This window comes from Leptonychotes weddellii, chromosome 4 (genome assembly GCF_054177405.1).
Source record: "Leptonychotes weddellii isolate Sample4059 chromosome 4, ASM5417740v2, whole genome shotgun sequence".
NCBI lineage: Eukaryota > Metazoa > Chordata > Mammalia > Carnivora > Phocidae > Leptonychotes > Leptonychotes weddellii.
This window is the reverse complement of record NC_138372.1, coordinates 96,810,338-96,828,735: the sequence shown is the minus strand read 5'-3', so window position 1 is coordinate 96,828,735 and position 18,398 is coordinate 96,810,338. Positions and strand designations below refer to the sequence as shown.

Below are 18,398 nucleotides of genomic sequence, written 5' to 3'. Positions count from 1 at the left end.
TAGCAATACAGGCCTTTCTCAAGAAATGAGAAAAGTCTCAAATATACAACCTAACCCTACACCTAAAGGAGCAAGCAAAAAGAACAGCAAATAAAGCCTAAACCAAGCAGGAGAAGAGAAATAATAAAGACTAGAGCAGAAATCAATGATATACATATCAAAATAAAAACAGTAAAGCAGATCAATGAAACTAGGAGATGCTACTTTGAAAGAATTAATAAAATTGATAAATCTATAGCCAGACTTATCAGAAAGAAAAGATAAAGGACCCAAATAAATAAAATCATAAATGAAAGAAGAGAGATCACAACCATCATCAAACAAATACAAACAATTATAAGACATGTTATGAGCAACTATATGCCAACAAACTAGGCAATCTGGAAGAAATGGATGCATTTCTACCCCAACTGAAACAAGAAGAAATGGAAAACCTGAATAGACTCATAACCAGCAAAGAAACTGAAACAGTAATCCAAAATCTCCCAACAAACAAGAGTCCAGAACCAGATGGCCTCCCAGCGGAATTCTACCAAACATTTAAAGAAGAATTACTACCTATTCTTCTGAAACTGTTTCAAAAAATAGAAATGGAAAATTCCAAACTCGGTTCTATGAGGCCAGCATTCCCTTGATCCCAAAAACAGACAAAGACCCCACCAAAAAGGAGAATTAGGACCAATATCCCTGATGAACAAGGATGCAAAACTTCTCACCAAGATACTAGTCAACAGAATCCAACAGTACAAAGGATTATAAGAGATGCCTGGAAATAAACCTAACCAAAGAGGTAAAGAACCTGTACTCTGAAAACTAGAGAACACTTATGAAAGAAATTGAGGAAGACACAAAGAAATAGTACAACATTCCATGTTCATGGATAGGTAGAACAAATATTTTTAAAATGTCTATGCTACCCAAAGCAACCTATACATTTAATGCAATCCCTATCAAAATACCATCAACATTTTTTACAGAGCTGGAACAAATAATCCAAAAGTTTGTATGGAACCACAGAAGATCCCGAATAGCCAAAGGAATGTTGAAAAAGAAAACCAAAGCTGGAGGCATCACAATTCAAGACTTCAAGCTGTATTACAGAGCTGTAATCATCAAGACACTATGGTACTGGCACAAAAAAGACACACAGATCAATGGAACAGAACAGAGAACCCAGAAATGGACCCTCTACTCTATGGTCAACTACTGTTCGACAAAGCAGAAAAGAATATCTAATGGAAAAGGATAGTCTCATCAACAAATGGTGTTGGGAAAATTGGACAGCCACACGCAGAAGAATGAAACTGGACCACTTTCTTACACCATACACAAAAATAAAGTCAAAATGGATGAAAAACCTACATGTGAGTCAGTTATCTATCAAAATGCTGAAGGAGAACACAGGCAGCAACCTCTCTGGCTTCAGCCACAGCACCTTTTTGCTAGACACGTCTCCAAAGACAAGGGAAACAAAAGCAAAAATGAAATATTGGAACTTCCAGATGAAAAGCTTTTGCACAGCAATGGAAACAGTCAACAAACTAAAAGGCAAGCTACCAAATGGGAGAAGATATTTGCAAATGACATTACAGATAAAGGGCTAGTATCCAAGATCTATAAAGAACTTCTCAAACTCAACACCCAAAAAACAAACAAACAAAAAAGCCAGTGAAGAAATAGGTAGAAGACATGAACAGACATTTCTCCAAAGAAGACATACAGATGGTCAAAAGACACATGAAAAAATGCTCCACATTGAGATACCACCTTATACCAGTCAGAATGGCTAAAATTAACAAATCAGGAAACAGAAGATGCTGGCAAGTATGCGGAGAAAAGGGAACCCTATTACACTGCTGGTGGGAATGCAAACTGGTACAGCCACTCTGGAAAACGGTATGGAGGTTCCTCAGAAAGTTGAAAACAGAGCTACCCTACGACCCAGCAATTGTAGTACTGGGTATTTACCCCAAAGATATAAATGTAGTGATCCAAAGTGGCACCTGCACCCCCATGTTTATAGCAAAAATGTCCACAATAGCCCAACTATGGAAAGAGCCCAGATGCCCATCAACAGATGAATGGATAAAGAAGATGTGGTATATATACCACACACAATGGAATACTACTCAGCCATCAAAAAAAAAAAAAATGAAATCTTGCCATTTGCAATAACGTGGATGGAACTCCAGGGTATTATGCTAAGTGAAATAAGTCAGAGAAAAACAATTATCATATGATTTCACTCATATGTAGAATTTAAGAAACAAAACAGAGGATCATAGGGGAAGGAAGGGAAAAACAAAATAAGACGAAATCAGAGAGGGAAACAAATGATAAGAGGCTCTTAACTATAGGAAACAGGGTTGCTGGAGGGGAAGGGGGTGAAGGGATGGGGTAACTGGGTGATGGGCATTAAGGAGGGCACTGGATGTAATGAGCACTGGGTGTTTTATGCAACTGTTGAATCACAAAACTCTACCTCTGAAACTAATAATATATTATATGTTAATTAATTGAATTTAAATAATAATAATAAACAGAAGATGTAACAACCATATATATATGCTCCCAACATCTGAGCACCAAAACATATTAAGGAAATACTAATAGGTCTTAAGATAGAAATAGACAACAATACAATAAGTAGGGGACTTCAATATCCCACTATTCACAGTGGGTATATTGTCCAGACAGAAAATCAAGGAAACATTGGAAATTGAACCATATTTTAGAATAAACGGGCTTAACAGACACATATAAAACATTCCACACAACACACATTCTTCTCAAGTGCATGTGGAACATTCTCCAGGATACATCATATAATAAGCCACAAAACTATTATTACCAAATTTAAGAACACTGAAATCATACCAACTATCTTCTCTGACCACATGGCATAAAATTAGAAATCAGTAAGAAGAAAGGGTGTGTATCTTCAAATATACGGAAACTAAACAGCACATTTCTAAACAACCCATGATTCAAAGAAATCAAAAAGGATATAAAAAGTTATCTCAAAAGAAATGAAAATAAAAATATAATGTATCAAAATTTTGGGGATAAGCAAAAGCAGTTCTGAGAGGAAAGTTTATAGCAATAAACCCATATCTTAAAAAATTAGATCTCAAATAAACAATCTAACTTTACACCTTAAGGAACTAAAAAAAGAGCAACTAATTAAGCCCAAAGTTAGGAGAAGGAAATAATAAAAATCAGAGCAGAAATAAATAAAATAGGAACCAGAAAAACAACAGAAAGGATGAATCCATGAAACTTAAAGCTGGTTTGTTGAAAAGATTAAAAAACTGACAAACCTTTAACTAGACTAAGAAAAAAAGACAGAAGACTCAAATAAATAAAATTAGAAATGGAAGAGGAGACATTACAATTCGTATTACAGAAATACATAATTATAAGAGACTACTATAAATAATTATACGCCAACAAATTATATAACCTAGAAATGGGTACATTTCTAGAAACACACAAGATTCTACCAAGACTGAATTAGGAAGAAATATAAAAATCTGAACAGAGCAGTAACAAGTCATGAGATTGAGTCAGTTATCAAAAAATTCCAACAGAGAAAACTCCAGGGCCAGACAGCTTTATTAGTGAATTCTACTGAACATTTAAAGAAGAATTAACACCAATTCTCCTCAAAGTGTTCCAAAATATGGAGGAAGAGGAAACACTTCTAAACTCATTCTACAAAGCCAGTATTACCTTGATACCAATACCAGATAGACAGACATCACAACTACAGACCAATATCCCTGATGAATATAGATAAAAAAAATCTCAACATGTATTAGCAAACCAAATTCAAGAACAAATTAGAAGGATCATATACTATGACCAAATAGGATTCATCCCTGGGATGCAAGGATAGTTCAATGTATGCAAGTGAATAAAGGTAATCCACCACATCAATAAAATGAAAGATCAAAATCACATGATTATCTCAATGGATGCAGAAAAAACATCCTTTCATGATAAAAAAACATTCAATAGACTTGGTATAGAAGGAACATACATACCTCAACATAATAAAAGCCATATACAAGAAACCCACAGCTAAGATTATACTCAATGGAGAAAAATTCAAAGAATTTCCTCTGAGATCAGGAACAAAACAAGGTTGGCTATGCTCACCTATTCAATATAGCACTGGAAGTCCTAGCTAGAGCAACTGGGCAACACAAAGACATAAAAGGCATCCAAATCAGAAAAGAAGAAGTAGAGGCACTGGGGTGGCTCAGTTGGTTAAGTGACTGCCTTCAGCTAGGGTCATGATCCTGGAGTCCCAGGATGGAGTCCTGAACTGGGCTCCCTGTTCAGCAGGGAGTCTGCTTCTCCCTCTGACCTTCCCCCATCTTGTGTTCTCTCTCTCTCTCTCTCAAATAAATAAATAAATCTTAAAAAAAAAAAAAAGTAAAACCGTCACTATTTGCTGACTCTGAACTTGTATACAGAAAAATCCCATAGTCCATCAAAAAAAAAAAAACAGGAATTAATCAACAATTTCACAAAAGTTGGTTACAAATCAACTTACAGAAATCAGTGGCTTCCTTTAGACTAATGATGAAGCACTGGGAAAAGAAATAAGAAAACTATCCCAATCACGATAGCATCAAAAACAATAAAATACTTAGTAATAAATTTAACCAAAGAAGTTGAGAGATCTGCACAATGAAAACTATAAGACTTTGATAAAAGATACTGAGCAAGACACAAACAAGTGGAAAGATAGCCCATGTCATGGATGAGAAGAATAAATATTATAAAAATGGCCATACTGCCCAAAGCCATCTACATATTCAACACAAACCCCATCAAAATACCAAAGGCATTCTTCACAAAAATAGAGTAACAATCCTAAAATTTGTGTGGAACCACAAAAGACCCCAAATAGCCAAAGCAATCCTGAGAAGAAAGAACAAAGCTGAAGGTATCACACTTCCTGATTTCAAACTTTACTGCAAAGTCATAGTAATAAAAATAGTACGGTACCATAAAAACAGACACATTGCCCAACAGAACTGAATAGAGTCCAGAATTAAATCCTGGCATATACAAATCAACCAATAATCAACAAGAGAGACAAGAACACCCAGTGAGGAACAACAACAAACAGTGCCTGGAAAACTGGATAACCACGTGCAGAGCAATGAAATTGGACCTCTATCTCATAGCACACACAAAAATTCAAAACTTAAGATTTAAACATAAAACTTGATTCCACAAAACTCCTAGAAGAAAACATAGGGGAGAAGTTCATCAATACTCATCTTGGCAATGATTTTTGGATGATGTCAAAAGCACAAATAGCAAAAGCAAAAATCAACAAATGAGACTACATCAAACTCAAAGCTTCTGCACAGTAAAAGAAACAAGTAAGAAAAAGGAGATGGCAGACTAAAGAATGAGAAAATATTTGCAAACTACATATTAGAAAAGAGATTAATATACAAAATACATAAAGAACATAATTTAATAAGAAAACCACAAACAATCCAATTAAAACATGGGCAGAAAAATTAAATAGACATTTTTCCACAGAGAGCATCAAAATGACCACCGGGCACATGAATAAATGCTTAACATCACTAATCATTAGGGAAATGCAAACAAAAACTACAATGAGATATCACCTCACACCTGTTAGGAAGGGACAAGTACTAGGGAGGATGTTATTGAAAAGGAACACTTACACACTGTTAGTGGGAATGTAAATAAGCCCAAAGACTACATTAGACAATATGGAGGTTTTTCAAAAAATTAAAAATATATCTACCATATGATCCAGCAATTCCACTTCTAGTTATATACTCAAAGAAAATACAAATAGGATTTTGTTGAGATATATGCACACCCATGTTTATCACACATTATTCAAAATAGCCAAGATGGGGAAACAACCCAAATACCCATTGATGGGTGAAAGAATTTTTTTTAAAAAAAGATGTGGCATATATAGACACAATGGAATATTACTTGGTCATGAGAAAGGAGGATCTGCCATTTGTGACAAAATGGATAGACACTGAGTACATTATGCTAAGTGGATAAGTCAGACAGAGACAAGTACTATATGATATCACCAATGTGGAATCTATAAATATCAAACTTGGAAAACAACAGAGGGTAAAATAGTGGTTACCACATGATGGGGAGTGAGGGATAAGATTTATAGTTTGTAAGGGTAGAAACTTTAACATTAGTAAAATAAGCCATAAAGATGTGATGCACAATATAATGACTATAAACAATAATACTGTACTATAACAATATAATATGATAAATACTGCTTCAAATGGCAATCAAATTATAATATATAAATGTGTCAAAGTAACATGCTGTATACCTTAAATTAACAAAGTGTAACATGTCAAATTTATCAAATAAAAAATAGATGGGAGTCACAATCTTTTTAAATAAACAAACAAATAAAAAAACCCCACAAGGCTTCTGGTAATACTAGGTATTTTAAAAAAGAAAGTGATAAGTCAAGTTACTTAATAGAAGAAAATATTTGCCAATTATATATTTGACAAGGGTTTACTAACTAGAATATATTTTTAAAAAATCCAAACTCTCCCAGCTCAATAAGAGAAAAAAAAAACCCAATTAAAAAAATCAATAAAGGACTTAAATAGCCATTTCTTCAAAGAAGATATACAAATGACAAGGAAAACATGGTTATCATCATTACTTATTAGGGAAATAAATACCCAAACCACAATAATATACTACTTTATACCCATTAGAACTGTTACAATAAAGTTTTTTTAAAGAGGAAAATATATGATGGTGAGGAAGTAGAGAAATTGGAACACTGTGCATTGCTGGTGAGAACGGAGAATAATGCAATCACTATGGGAAAAGGTTACTGGTTTCTCAGTGAGTTAAATATAGAATTGCCATATGACCCAATAATCTCAGTCCTTGGTATATACCCAAGAGAATTTAAAACAGGTACTCAAACTAATATTTATACACCAATGTTCTTAGCAGCAATATTCACAATAGCCAAAGGGTGGAAAAACCCAAATATCCATCAAGAGATGAACTGATAATTTTGGTATATTCATACAACAGAATATTATTCAGCCATAAAAAAGAATGAAGTACTGATGAACCTCAAAAACATTATTCTAAGCAAGAAACCAAACACAAAATGTCACAAACTATATGATTCCATTTATATGAAATATTCAGAACAGGTAAATTTACTGAAACAGAGAGAAGACTGGTATTCCTGAGGTGTGGGGTAGGGGGGATTTGGGAGTGGATGCTTAATGATACGGTGTTTCCTTTTTGGGTGATGAAAATGTTTTGAAATGAAGCAGAAGTGGTGACTACACAACATGCTACAATGTACTGTCACTGAAATTACTTTAGAAAGTTAATTTTATATTATGTGAATTTCACCTCAATAAAATTTTTTTAAATAAATCAAGAGATCTGGGGTACCTGAGTGGCTCAGTTAGTTAAGCATCTGCCTTCAGCTCAGGTCATAATCCCAGGGTCCTGAAATCAAGCCCTGCATCAGGCTCTCTGCTCAGTGGGGAGTCTGCTTCTCCCTCTCACTCTGCCTGCCACTCTGCCTACTTGTGCATACTCTCTCAAAGAAATAAAAAAATATAAATCTTTAAAATAAATAAATAAATAAATGGAGAGATGTGATGACCAACTGCATGTAGCTAAGAAGTGTATGTGGCAAGGATAACAGATACTAAAGTTTCTTTGAACAATTAAGTGTGTAGACACCCCAATAAGAGAAAAGAATCACAACAATTAAAGTGTATCAATTTAACAACATGTTAAAATGTATGGTCCAATAAAATAAGAAAAGACTAAGAAAAAATAAATGGATAATGTCTCACACTATTTTTCTTCCATAACTGACTGCTACTTATGGCCAGTGCCCTTTGTGAGATAAGCAACTTTAATAATTAAAGTACTATTCTAATACATTTTGTATATTTATCTATCATTTTGGTATATTAAACAATTAACATACTTTTACTTGAGACAAAAATATATAATCATCCCTTTGACCCCAGTGTATTATTTTAGTTATTTTTTAAAGAAAATCAGTAGCAACTGGAGTGCTAACAACTAAAAGTGGAAGATTATAAAATAATGGGTTTCACCATTTATACAGATTAAGTGGCTTGTATGAGACTAAATGACCTGACATCAGAGGACTTTCCAAATAAAGGGGCACACACAGGTTTTCTTGAAAAGGACTTCAAAAAGTAGAATAATAATTTCAAATTCAGAAAGTGACACTAGTGTTAATGGGCCTCCCCTATCTCACCAGTAATTGCCTCTATTCATTCTACCCTGACTTCTTTGACTCTAACTTCTTGTCAGTTCCTGCTTACTCTCCTCAAGTGATCAGTTTCTCCAGCTCCCCGTTGAAGGGCTAGTTTTAAACTACAGTCATATCATCAGAGCCCTGGAATCTCTTTTAAACTGTCATAACAGACAGCCCTTTCCAGCCCTGTCAGAAGGCAATACCTGCAAAAGTTAGAATGTTTAGAGAAAAAAAATCCATAGTGTGACATTTCTTAGGATAAAACAAGTCACCTAAGTTAGTCTTTCTTAGGCTATAACTTTGTGAACTTGGGACCGATTCTAAAATTTGTATTTAAATGCTGTACCAATGGAAAAGGGTACATTCAATCAAATGGAAAGTAAACACTCACACTTTATTGTATAAAAGAAATTGAGTGGATGTAGGCTTGATTCTTTTGTGTAAAGATACAGAAATGGTCAGAAGAAGAGAGAGTAAAGTTGTATGACCATCATCTTATTATCAACTTTAGTTCTATAAGAAGCCTTCTTTCATCTCCTTGGATAACCTCTGAAGTAGAGCTGACAGCCATGGAATGTTCAACAACCTAGATGTCTCACAGGCATTTAAGGTAAAACAGAGGAGGCAGTGTTCCACATCAGCGTATCAGGGGACCCAAGACTGGCAGTCTTCCATTCTTTCAGAAAGAGCACAAATCCCAGATGCCTCTGTCATAGCTGCTGTAACTACAGCAGCCAGAGAAGAAAAAAAGGGAAAGATTTTTCTGGAGCACCAAAGAAGATGTCTTTTTGGCTTTGAAACTCAAAAAGTAAATCCCTCCCAAAATATTTATAATCTGAAAAACATTTTCATTATAATTAGTGTTTTAAAAATTGCTGGTATTTGAAAAAGGAAAAATAAACTGTGACAAAACTACTGAAATAAATCCATGAGAAATAAATCCTATCATTCCATTCCAATTTCTCATTCTAATTTCTCTTGTGGGCTCATTTCTTCATACTTTTAAAAATTTTTACAACTACCCATACTATTTTTTTTCTTCTTGCCCCAGAAATGTAGATTCAGAGTGAAGAGAAAATGAAATTTCCTTGTGTTGGCTTTAATTTTAATATAGTACCTCTAACTGCTCTCCAAATCAGCATCCAATGCTGGTTTTCTCCCAAACATTCCAAGGTGACATCAACAACCACTGTACATCAACAACCCACTGTACATTTTCAATCTAATACTCTAACAGAAAACTCATATTCTTAAGAAAAATCAGTTCTCTGTTTATCAAAACTACAATGAGATATCACTTTACACCTATCAGAACGGCTAAAATCAACAATACGAGAAACAACGGGTGTTGGCAAGGATGCAGAGAAGAACACTCTTGCACTGTTGGTGGGAATGCAAACTGGTGCAGCCACTCTGGAAAACAGTATGGAGGTTCCTCAAAAAGTTAAAAATAGAGCTACCCTACAACCCAGCAATTGCACTAATGGGTATCTACCCCAAAAATACAAATGTAGTGATCCAAAGGGGCACCTGCACCCCATGTTTATAGCAAAATGTCCACAATAGCCAAACCGGAAAGAGCCCAGATGTTCATTGACAGATGAATGGATAAAGAAGATACACACACACAATGGAATATTATGCAGCCATCAAAAAAAAAAAAAAAAGAAATCTTGCCATTTGCAACAACATGGATGGAACTACAGGGTATTATGCTAAGTGAAATAAGTCAGTCAGAGAAAGACAATTATATGATTTCACTCATAGGTAAAACTTAAGAAACAAAACAAACAAGCAAAGGGAAAAAAAAAAAAAAAGAGAGACAGACAATCCAAGAAACAGACTCTTAACTATGGAGAACAAACTAATGGTTTCCAGAAGGGAGATGGGTGGGGGGGTGGGTTAAATATGTGATGGAGTATGAAGTGCACTTGATGTGATGAGCACTGGGTGTTATATGTAAGTGTTGAATCACTATATCGTACACCTAAAATTAATATTACACTGTATGTTAACTAAAATTTAAATAAAAACTTAAAAATAATTAATTTTTAAATTTTTCTTTATAATACTGTTATAGGCTGAAATGTGGCCCCCCAAATTCACACATTGAAGTCCAATATGCTCACAGACTATGAATGTAGCATCATGAATGAAGTATCTCTTATAATATTTCTTCAGTTAATAGAGTTGTCCTTTTATTGCTGTAGGGGTTCGCTATACAATCTGGATACAAGTCCTTTACAGATAAATGTTTTCTATCTCTTAATGGTGGTCATTTTTTTTATTGTGATTAATTTTAATTTACAGTAGTTTTAATACTTGTTGCTTTTTATAGCCTACCAAAGAAAGCTAAGCCTATTCTCTACTTTTTCTTCTAGAAGCTTTCCCGCTTAACTTTTACATTTAGATCCATGATCCATCTTAAGTTTTGTGTATGTGAGATAAGGGGTCAAGGTGATTTTTTTATCTATGTGAATATCTAATCATTCCAGCACTATTTGTTTAAAAACCTCTGTTTCCCCCATTGGATTGTTTTGTCAAAAATAATTTCTTTCTCAACTCTTATGCTGTTCCATTGATCTAATCTGTATATCTTTATCCACTATCACAATCTTGATTACTATAGCATTAGAGTAAATCAGGTAGTGTAAGTTAATGAAGTAATTCTTCTTCAACACTGCTCTACAAAACCCGATCCTTCATATTCCCATATGAATTTCATAATCAGCTTGTCAATTTCCACCTAAAGAGAAGAGGCCTGCTAAGATAATGACTTAGCCACATCAAGGTGGGTGGGAGAGGCAGTGATGCAGTCCTGCCATAAACCTGACCTCAGTGCAGTAAACCACAAATGGGAGGGAACTAACAAACCCAGAGCCTCTCCCTGCAGAACCAAAGGTTTGTACCCCACATCAGGTACCCCAACTTTTCCGATCTGCACCTGAGAGATTATATTCAAAACATGTGGCTTTGAAAGCCAACTGGCCTTGGAGCTGTATCAAACTGAGAAACATCTCTTAAAGTGGTCATGCTCAGACTCACTCATCCTGCAGCCCAGCCCAGAAAAAGCTGTTTGAAAAGCACCCAGACCCTATGTCAAAGAAATACATTTGCTAATCTTAGAGTGTCATCTGAGAGGCCATAGCCTGTTGGGATACTCTCAGGGGAAGGAGGTGCTGCTGAGCGCCATTGTTAAGTTCTCCCTCTAACTTACTAAAGCTAGTAAGTCCCTTTTTTTTTAACGTTAGACTTTTTTGTTCACCATGGATGCCATCTTTATCCTCCAACCAGTGTGCACTACTCTCCCTCTGTGTTGCTAAAGTCAGCAGGCACCATTTTTCTTCTTCCTTAGATGGTAGGTACCATCTTTGCATGCTCACTCGGCCACACTCTGCAGCACCACTATCTCCTGAAGGGGAGCTTTTACACACATCTGGTGCCCCAGTTTTTGCAGTCGCAGCCCAGGAGTGCTCCTTGATAACCTGGCTCTAGTGGCCAAGGAGGCTTGTTTTCTTGGATCCCATGGTACTCTACAATCAGACACAGTTCTTGGCAGAATACCACCCCCAGGGCTCTGCACACATAGCAGAATGAAACACACCCCTAGTCTTTCTGAGAAAGTGGCCTATTTGCTTGTCCAAGAAATTTTGCTTGAGGGGTAGGTTTCTGGTCTAACACACATTTAGGTGCCCAAAGACATGCTTTCAAGAAAACGGAGGCCATTGGGTACAATCTTTGCGCTTTGCCTTGCTCTAACTTACTAGTATCTCTCCGAAAGAAGCTTATACCCTTGTCTGGCACCTTGATTTTCAGAGCTGCTGCCACAAAACATGTCTACATCATCTGGCTCTAACAGCCATTGGGGCTTACACTCACAGGTCTCATAAGATTGTCACCAATGGTGAAAGAGTTCTTAAACAGTTACCACACTCAGGACACAGCAAGAGGCAAAAGACCAGGAGCTCAATCCATCTGTGAAAGATGCCTACAAGCATAGCATCATAGCTACGGCCTGAGGGACAGGCTGCTAATTAAACATACATCTAAGGGCTGATTGTAAACCTGACCAGAGATCTCAGAAGATGGGCACTATGTTCATGTTCACCCTCAGTGGCAATCCAGAGCACCAGTCTCTTGGAAGGGAGCTCTTACATGTGTTTGGTATCCCACTTTTTACATCTGGTGTCCTCGTGTTTGTGGCTGCCACACAGGGGAGGCCCTTTGAATGCTTGGCTCTGGTCAGGCTCTGGCTCTGGCCAGGGGGGCCTGTGTTCCTGGCTCCCATAGGACTTTTAACAATTGGAGGGACAGTTCTTGGTAGGGTGCCACCCCCAGGGCACTGAACAAACAACAAACTGAAACACACCCCCCACCCCCGGTCTCTCTGTTGAAAGAGACCCATTTGCTTGTCCCGGTGCTTCAGATTGATGAACAGGCTTCAGGTTTGGCATACACCTTAGAGGCTATGGAGGCACTCACACGGAACACAGGTAGAGGAACACCATCATTGCACCCTCCCTCTCCCTCACTATAGTTTGCCAGTATCTCCCAGAAAGAAGTTATACACTAGTCCAGAGTGTTGATTTTTGAAACTGTTGTTCACAGCACAACTCCAGATCTCATGCTATGGTGGCCAGCAAGGCTTAACCTTGTGGTCCCACAGAACTGTATGTGTAAACATACATAACATACATGTTTTGCATATATATATATATATATATATGCATACTTTAAAAGTATTGCCTGAAGATCTGGCTTCCAATCAGCCTGGATTTAGGCCTTACCTGAGATATTCCCCTCTGGGACATGGATACGTGCCCCTTGGCACACCCTCAATAACTGGGAGCTATTAACAATAAATTAGGCTGCTTGGAAAATCATAAAGGACCAAGAGACAACCAAGAACTAGGGAAAGGTTGAATGTCAAAGGTTCATCTCCTACAAGAGACATTCTTCCGAGACTGGGAGAGTTGACTGTTTCATTTAATACACAGAAACAAACACAAAGAGTCAAGCAAAATGAAGAAACAGGAATGTGTTCCAAATGAAAAAATAAAACTCCCCCCCACCAAAAAACCCTTAATGAAACAGAGGTAAGTAATTTACCCGATGAAAAATTCAAAGTAATGATTATTAAGATGTTTTCCGAATTTGGAAGAAGAATAGATAAACACAGTGAGAACTTCAAAAAAGAGTTAGAAAATATAAGAAAGTACCAAATGGAAGTCATAGAGCTGAAGAATGCAATAACTGAACCAAAAAATACACTAAAGGGGTTCAACAGCAGATTGGATGAAGCAGAAGAATCAGTGAACTCAAAATAGGGCACTGGAGATCACCCAATCAGAGCAGCAAAAAAAGAATGAAAAAAAATGAAGGGACTAATTGGAAAACATCAAACAGACTTAAAATTCACACTATATCTGTCACAGAAGGAGATGGAGAGAGAAAAGGGTAGAAAACTTACTTGAAGAAATGAATAAAATGGCAGAAAATTTCCCTAACCCAGAGAAGGAAACAGACATCTTATTCTAGAAAGTTCCCATTAAGATGAACCCAGAGACCCACACAAAGACACTTTCTAATTAAAATGTCAAAAGTTAGGGGCGCCTGGATGGCTCAGTCATTAAGCGTCTGCCTTCGGCTCAGGTCATGATCCCAGGGTCCTGGGATCGAGCCCCACATCGGGCTCTCTGCTCAGTGGGAAGCTTGCTTCTCCCTCTCCCACTCCCCCTGCTTATGTTCCCTCTCTCGCTGTGTCTCTCTCTGTCAAATAAATAAATAAAATCTTTAAAAAAAAAAAAAGTCAAAAGTTAAAGACAAGGAGAAAATCTTAAAAGCAGCAATAAAAAATTATAACAAGTATTAAAAAAAAAAAAAAAGACTATAGCAGATTTTCAGCAGAAGCTTTTCAAGCCAGAAGGGAGTAGCACAATATAGTCAAAGTGCTGAAAGGAAAGGAAATAAACTTCAACCAAAATACTTCACACCCAGCAAAATCATTCAGAATTGAAAGAAAGATAAAGAATTTTCTGGGCAAAGAAAACCTAAAAGAGTTCATCTAAACCAGCATTACAAGAAATGTTAAAGGGATTTCTTTAAGCTGAAAATAAAAAGTGCAAATTCATAAGAAGAAAACATAAGACACCAACCTTGGGATTATCTGTACTAGTGGTTTTCAGATGGCTCAGAAGGTGACAAAAGCTGTGTCAGCAGAGAACAAGATCCAGATCACTAGGAACCTCCACCAGTGCAGCGTCACTGTGAAATAGAGGGGAACAACCCATACCTGAAAGAGGGTCACCATATTGTAGCTCTGTTTCCCCTGTACCAGGAGCAGCTGAGCCACCACCAAAGTAGCCATGAGGATGAGGACCATTTCAACATGCATGGCTTCATGGCTATGGGTGTCTGGTATGCATGCATGTGTGCTCAACCCTCCACTGTTCCTTTCGGGAGAGGTCTAACATATCAACCTCATCCAGCTCCTGTTCTCCAACAATACCTCCTCCAACCTCCACCTCCACCACTGCCACCATCTTCACCACTCGTACAGACACCCCAAGGTTGGTTTATAAGTAGTTCTTGTTGATCTGTAAAATCAGCTATGCCACTGGCATTGTTGGCTACATGGCTGTCATGTTTACCCTCTCTGGATTCTATTATTCAAAATCAAACCAGAAGATGCCATGGACTTTGGTATTTCTCTCTTCTTCTATGGCCTCTACTATGGAGTTCTTGAACAAGACTTTGCACAAATGTGTGCAGACTACATGGCGCCTACCACAGGGTTCTACAATGAGTCAGGCATGCCTACCAAACACCTCTCAGACAGTGTGCGTGCCGTGTGTGGGCAGTAGATCTTTGTGGATGTCAGTGAAGAGGACGTCATCAAGAACATATATAAGCTGTCTTGCAATAATGTATTCCATGAGTTCTGCATCCTCAGCTGGTGCACTGTAGGAAGCAAACAGATGTGTCCCTACTGCAAAAAGAACGTGAACCTCAGAAGAATGTTCAGCAACCCCTGGGAGAGGCCTCACATCATGTATGGGCAACCGCTAGATTGGCTTCGATATTTGGCAGCCTGGCGGCCTATCATCATTGGCCTGATGCAAGGCATCAACTATATCCTAGGCCTGGAATAGTCAGGAAGAAGAGCATCCACCCACTATGGACCTCAGGGCACTCTCCTCCCTGCTCTCCAAGATGTCCTGGGTAGGAAAGACTTAAAGGGGCACTTGGGCCACTCAGGACCATTCTAGCTGTGTCCAGGCTGGGGAGGATAGATGATGGAGAGCCAGCCAGTGGGGCTGCAGCAGTGGGGGCTTTTTAAAAGAAAACTATTTTGATAAATATTAAAAACAAATATGAAAGTATAAATCTCATTAGTAAAGGTAAACATATAGCAAAAATGGTAGATTAATCACTTATAAAGCTAGCATAAAGGTTGAAAGACAAAAGTAGTAAAAATAAGTATAAATACAATAATTAGTTAAGGGATACACAAGATAAAAGTATGTAAAATGTGACATCAAAACCACAAAACATGGATGGGGTCGGGGGGGGTAAAAATGAGTTTAAAATGTGTTCAAACTTAGGTTATCAACTTAAAATACAGTTATAAATAAAGGTTGTATACTAAGCCTCATAGGAACCACCAAGCAAAAACCTATGGTAGATTCCCAAAAGACTGTAGAAAGGAGATTCTTCTCCAAGAAAACAAATGGCAGATGATGTTGGTGCTATGGTAGGGCCCAGGGGCTCTGGAATGGGAAACCGTGGTGGCTTCCACAGAGGCCTCAGTAGGAGCATCTCGGCCAGGGCCGAGGCCACAGAGCTCAAAGAGTCAAGGCCAAGGACAAGCAGTGGACCCCCATCACCATGCTGGGCCACCTGGTCACAGACATGAAGATCAAGTCCCTAGAGGAGATCTATCTCTTCTCCCTGTCTATCAAGGAATCTAAGATCACTGACTATTTCCTGGGGACATCCCTCCTCAAGGATGAGGTTTTGAAGATTATGTCTATGCAAAAGCTAGACCCATGCTCATCAGCAGGTCAGGTTCCAAGGCATTTGCTGACATCAGTCTGGGTGTTAAATGCTCCAAGGAGGTAGCCACTGCCATCATCCTGGCCAAGTTTTCTTTCTTTCTTTCTTTTTAAGATTTTTTATTTATTTATTTGACAGAGAGAGAGAGCACAAGCAGGTGGAGTAGGAGGGAGAGGGAGAGGGAGAAGCAGGCTCCCCGCTGAGCAAGGAGCCAGATGTTGGGCTCAATCCCCAGACCCTGGGAACATGACCTGAGCCGAAGGCAGTCACTTAACCAACTAAGCCACCCAGGTGCCCCATGGCCAAGCTTTCCATCATCCCATTCGGCAAGGCTACTGGGGGAACAAGTAAGCCCCACACTGTCCCAGGCAAGGTGATTGGCCACTGTGGCTCTGTGCTGGCATGCTTCATCCCTGCCCCCAGAGGCACTGATACTGTCTCAGCCCATGCCCAAGAAGCTACTGATGATGGCCAGTATTGATGACTGCTACATCTCAGCTGGGGCTGCACTGCCACACTGGGCAACTTCACCATGGCCACTTTTGATGCCATTTCCAAGATCACAGCTATCTCACCCCTGATCTCTGGAAAGAGACTGTGATCACCAAGTGTCGCTATCAGGAATTCAATGACCATTTTGTAAAGACCCACACCAGAATCTCCATGCAGAGGACCGAGGCTCCAGCTGTGGCCACCACATAGATTTTATACCAGAAAAATAAAGTGAATGAAAGCCTGTTTAAAGAAAAAAAAAAAAGATTGTAAGAAAGGAATCTAAGCCCACCACTAACAAAATTTATCAAACCACAAAGGAAGCGACCAAGAGAAGGAACAGAAAGGAACTACAAAACAGCCAGAAAACAATTAACAAAATGGCAATAAGTACATATCCATCATTATTACTTTAAATACAAATGGACAAAGTCTACAATCAAAAGACAAGTGGCTAAGTGGGTTTAAAAAAAAAGACACCTCTATATATGCTTACAAAAGACTCATTTTAATAACTATCCTTAGACAAAATAGACTAAAGCAAAGACTATTAAAAAAAAACAAACAAACAAGGCATTACATAATGAAGAAGGGATCAATCCACAAAAAGATGTAACATTTGTAAATATTTATGCACCCAAACTAGGAACACCTAAATATATAAAGCAAATATTAACAGACCTAAAGGAAGGAACAGACAGCAATACAATAATAGTATGGAACTTTCATCATGGATAGATCATCTGGACAGAAGATCAATAAGGAAACATTGGACTTACACATGTTTAGTAGATGAATTGAACAGATATATACAGAACATTCCACCCAAAAGCAGAATACATATTCTTCTCAAGTGCACATGGAACATTCTCGAGAATAGACTGATTCATATGTTAGTCCACAAAATAAGTTCTACTAAATTTAAGAAGATTGAAATCACATCAACCATATTTTCCAACTATGATAGGATGAAACTAAAAATCAATTACAAGAAGAAAACTGGGAAAATTCACAAATATATGGAGATTAAATAACATGCTACTGAACAACCAATGAGTCAATGAAGAAATCAATGAGAAATAAAAAGATACCTTGAGACAAATGAAAATGGAAATACAATGTACCAAAATTTATGGGATATAGCAAAAGCAGTTCAAAGACAGTTCAGGAGATAAATGCTTACCTCAAGAAAGAAGAAAAATCTCAAATAAACAACCTAACATTACACTAGAAAAAGAAGAACCAGTCCAAAGTTAGTAGAAGAAAGGAAATACAGAGTGGAGATAAATTAAAGACTAAAAAGATAATAAATAAGATCAATGAAACTAAGAGTTGGTTCTGTGAAAAGATACACAAAATCAGCAAACCTTTAGCAACGACTCAGCAGTAAAAAAAGAGAGCACTCAAAATCAGAAATTAGGGGCACTGGGTGGCTCAGTTGGTTAAGTGTCTGCCTTCAGCAGAATCGAGCCCCATGTCCAACTCTCTGCTCAGCGGGGAGCCTGCTTCTCCCCTGCCT

The 18,398-nt window shown here is 37.6% G+C and overlaps 1 protein-coding gene and 1 pseudogene across 1 annotated transcript in view; one reads left to right on the top strand and one right to left on the bottom strand.

Moving 5' to 3' along the window:
• The window catches only part of SPIDR (scaffold protein involved in DNA repair), a 408,727-nt gene that overhangs the window by 364,023 nt on the left and 26,306 nt on the right, over positions 1 to 18,398 (bottom strand). The gene's annotated exons all lie outside the window — the stretch shown is intronic.
• On the top strand, positions 14,756 to 15,483 carry LOC102740980 (E3 ubiquitin ligase RNF121 pseudogene; annotated as a pseudogene).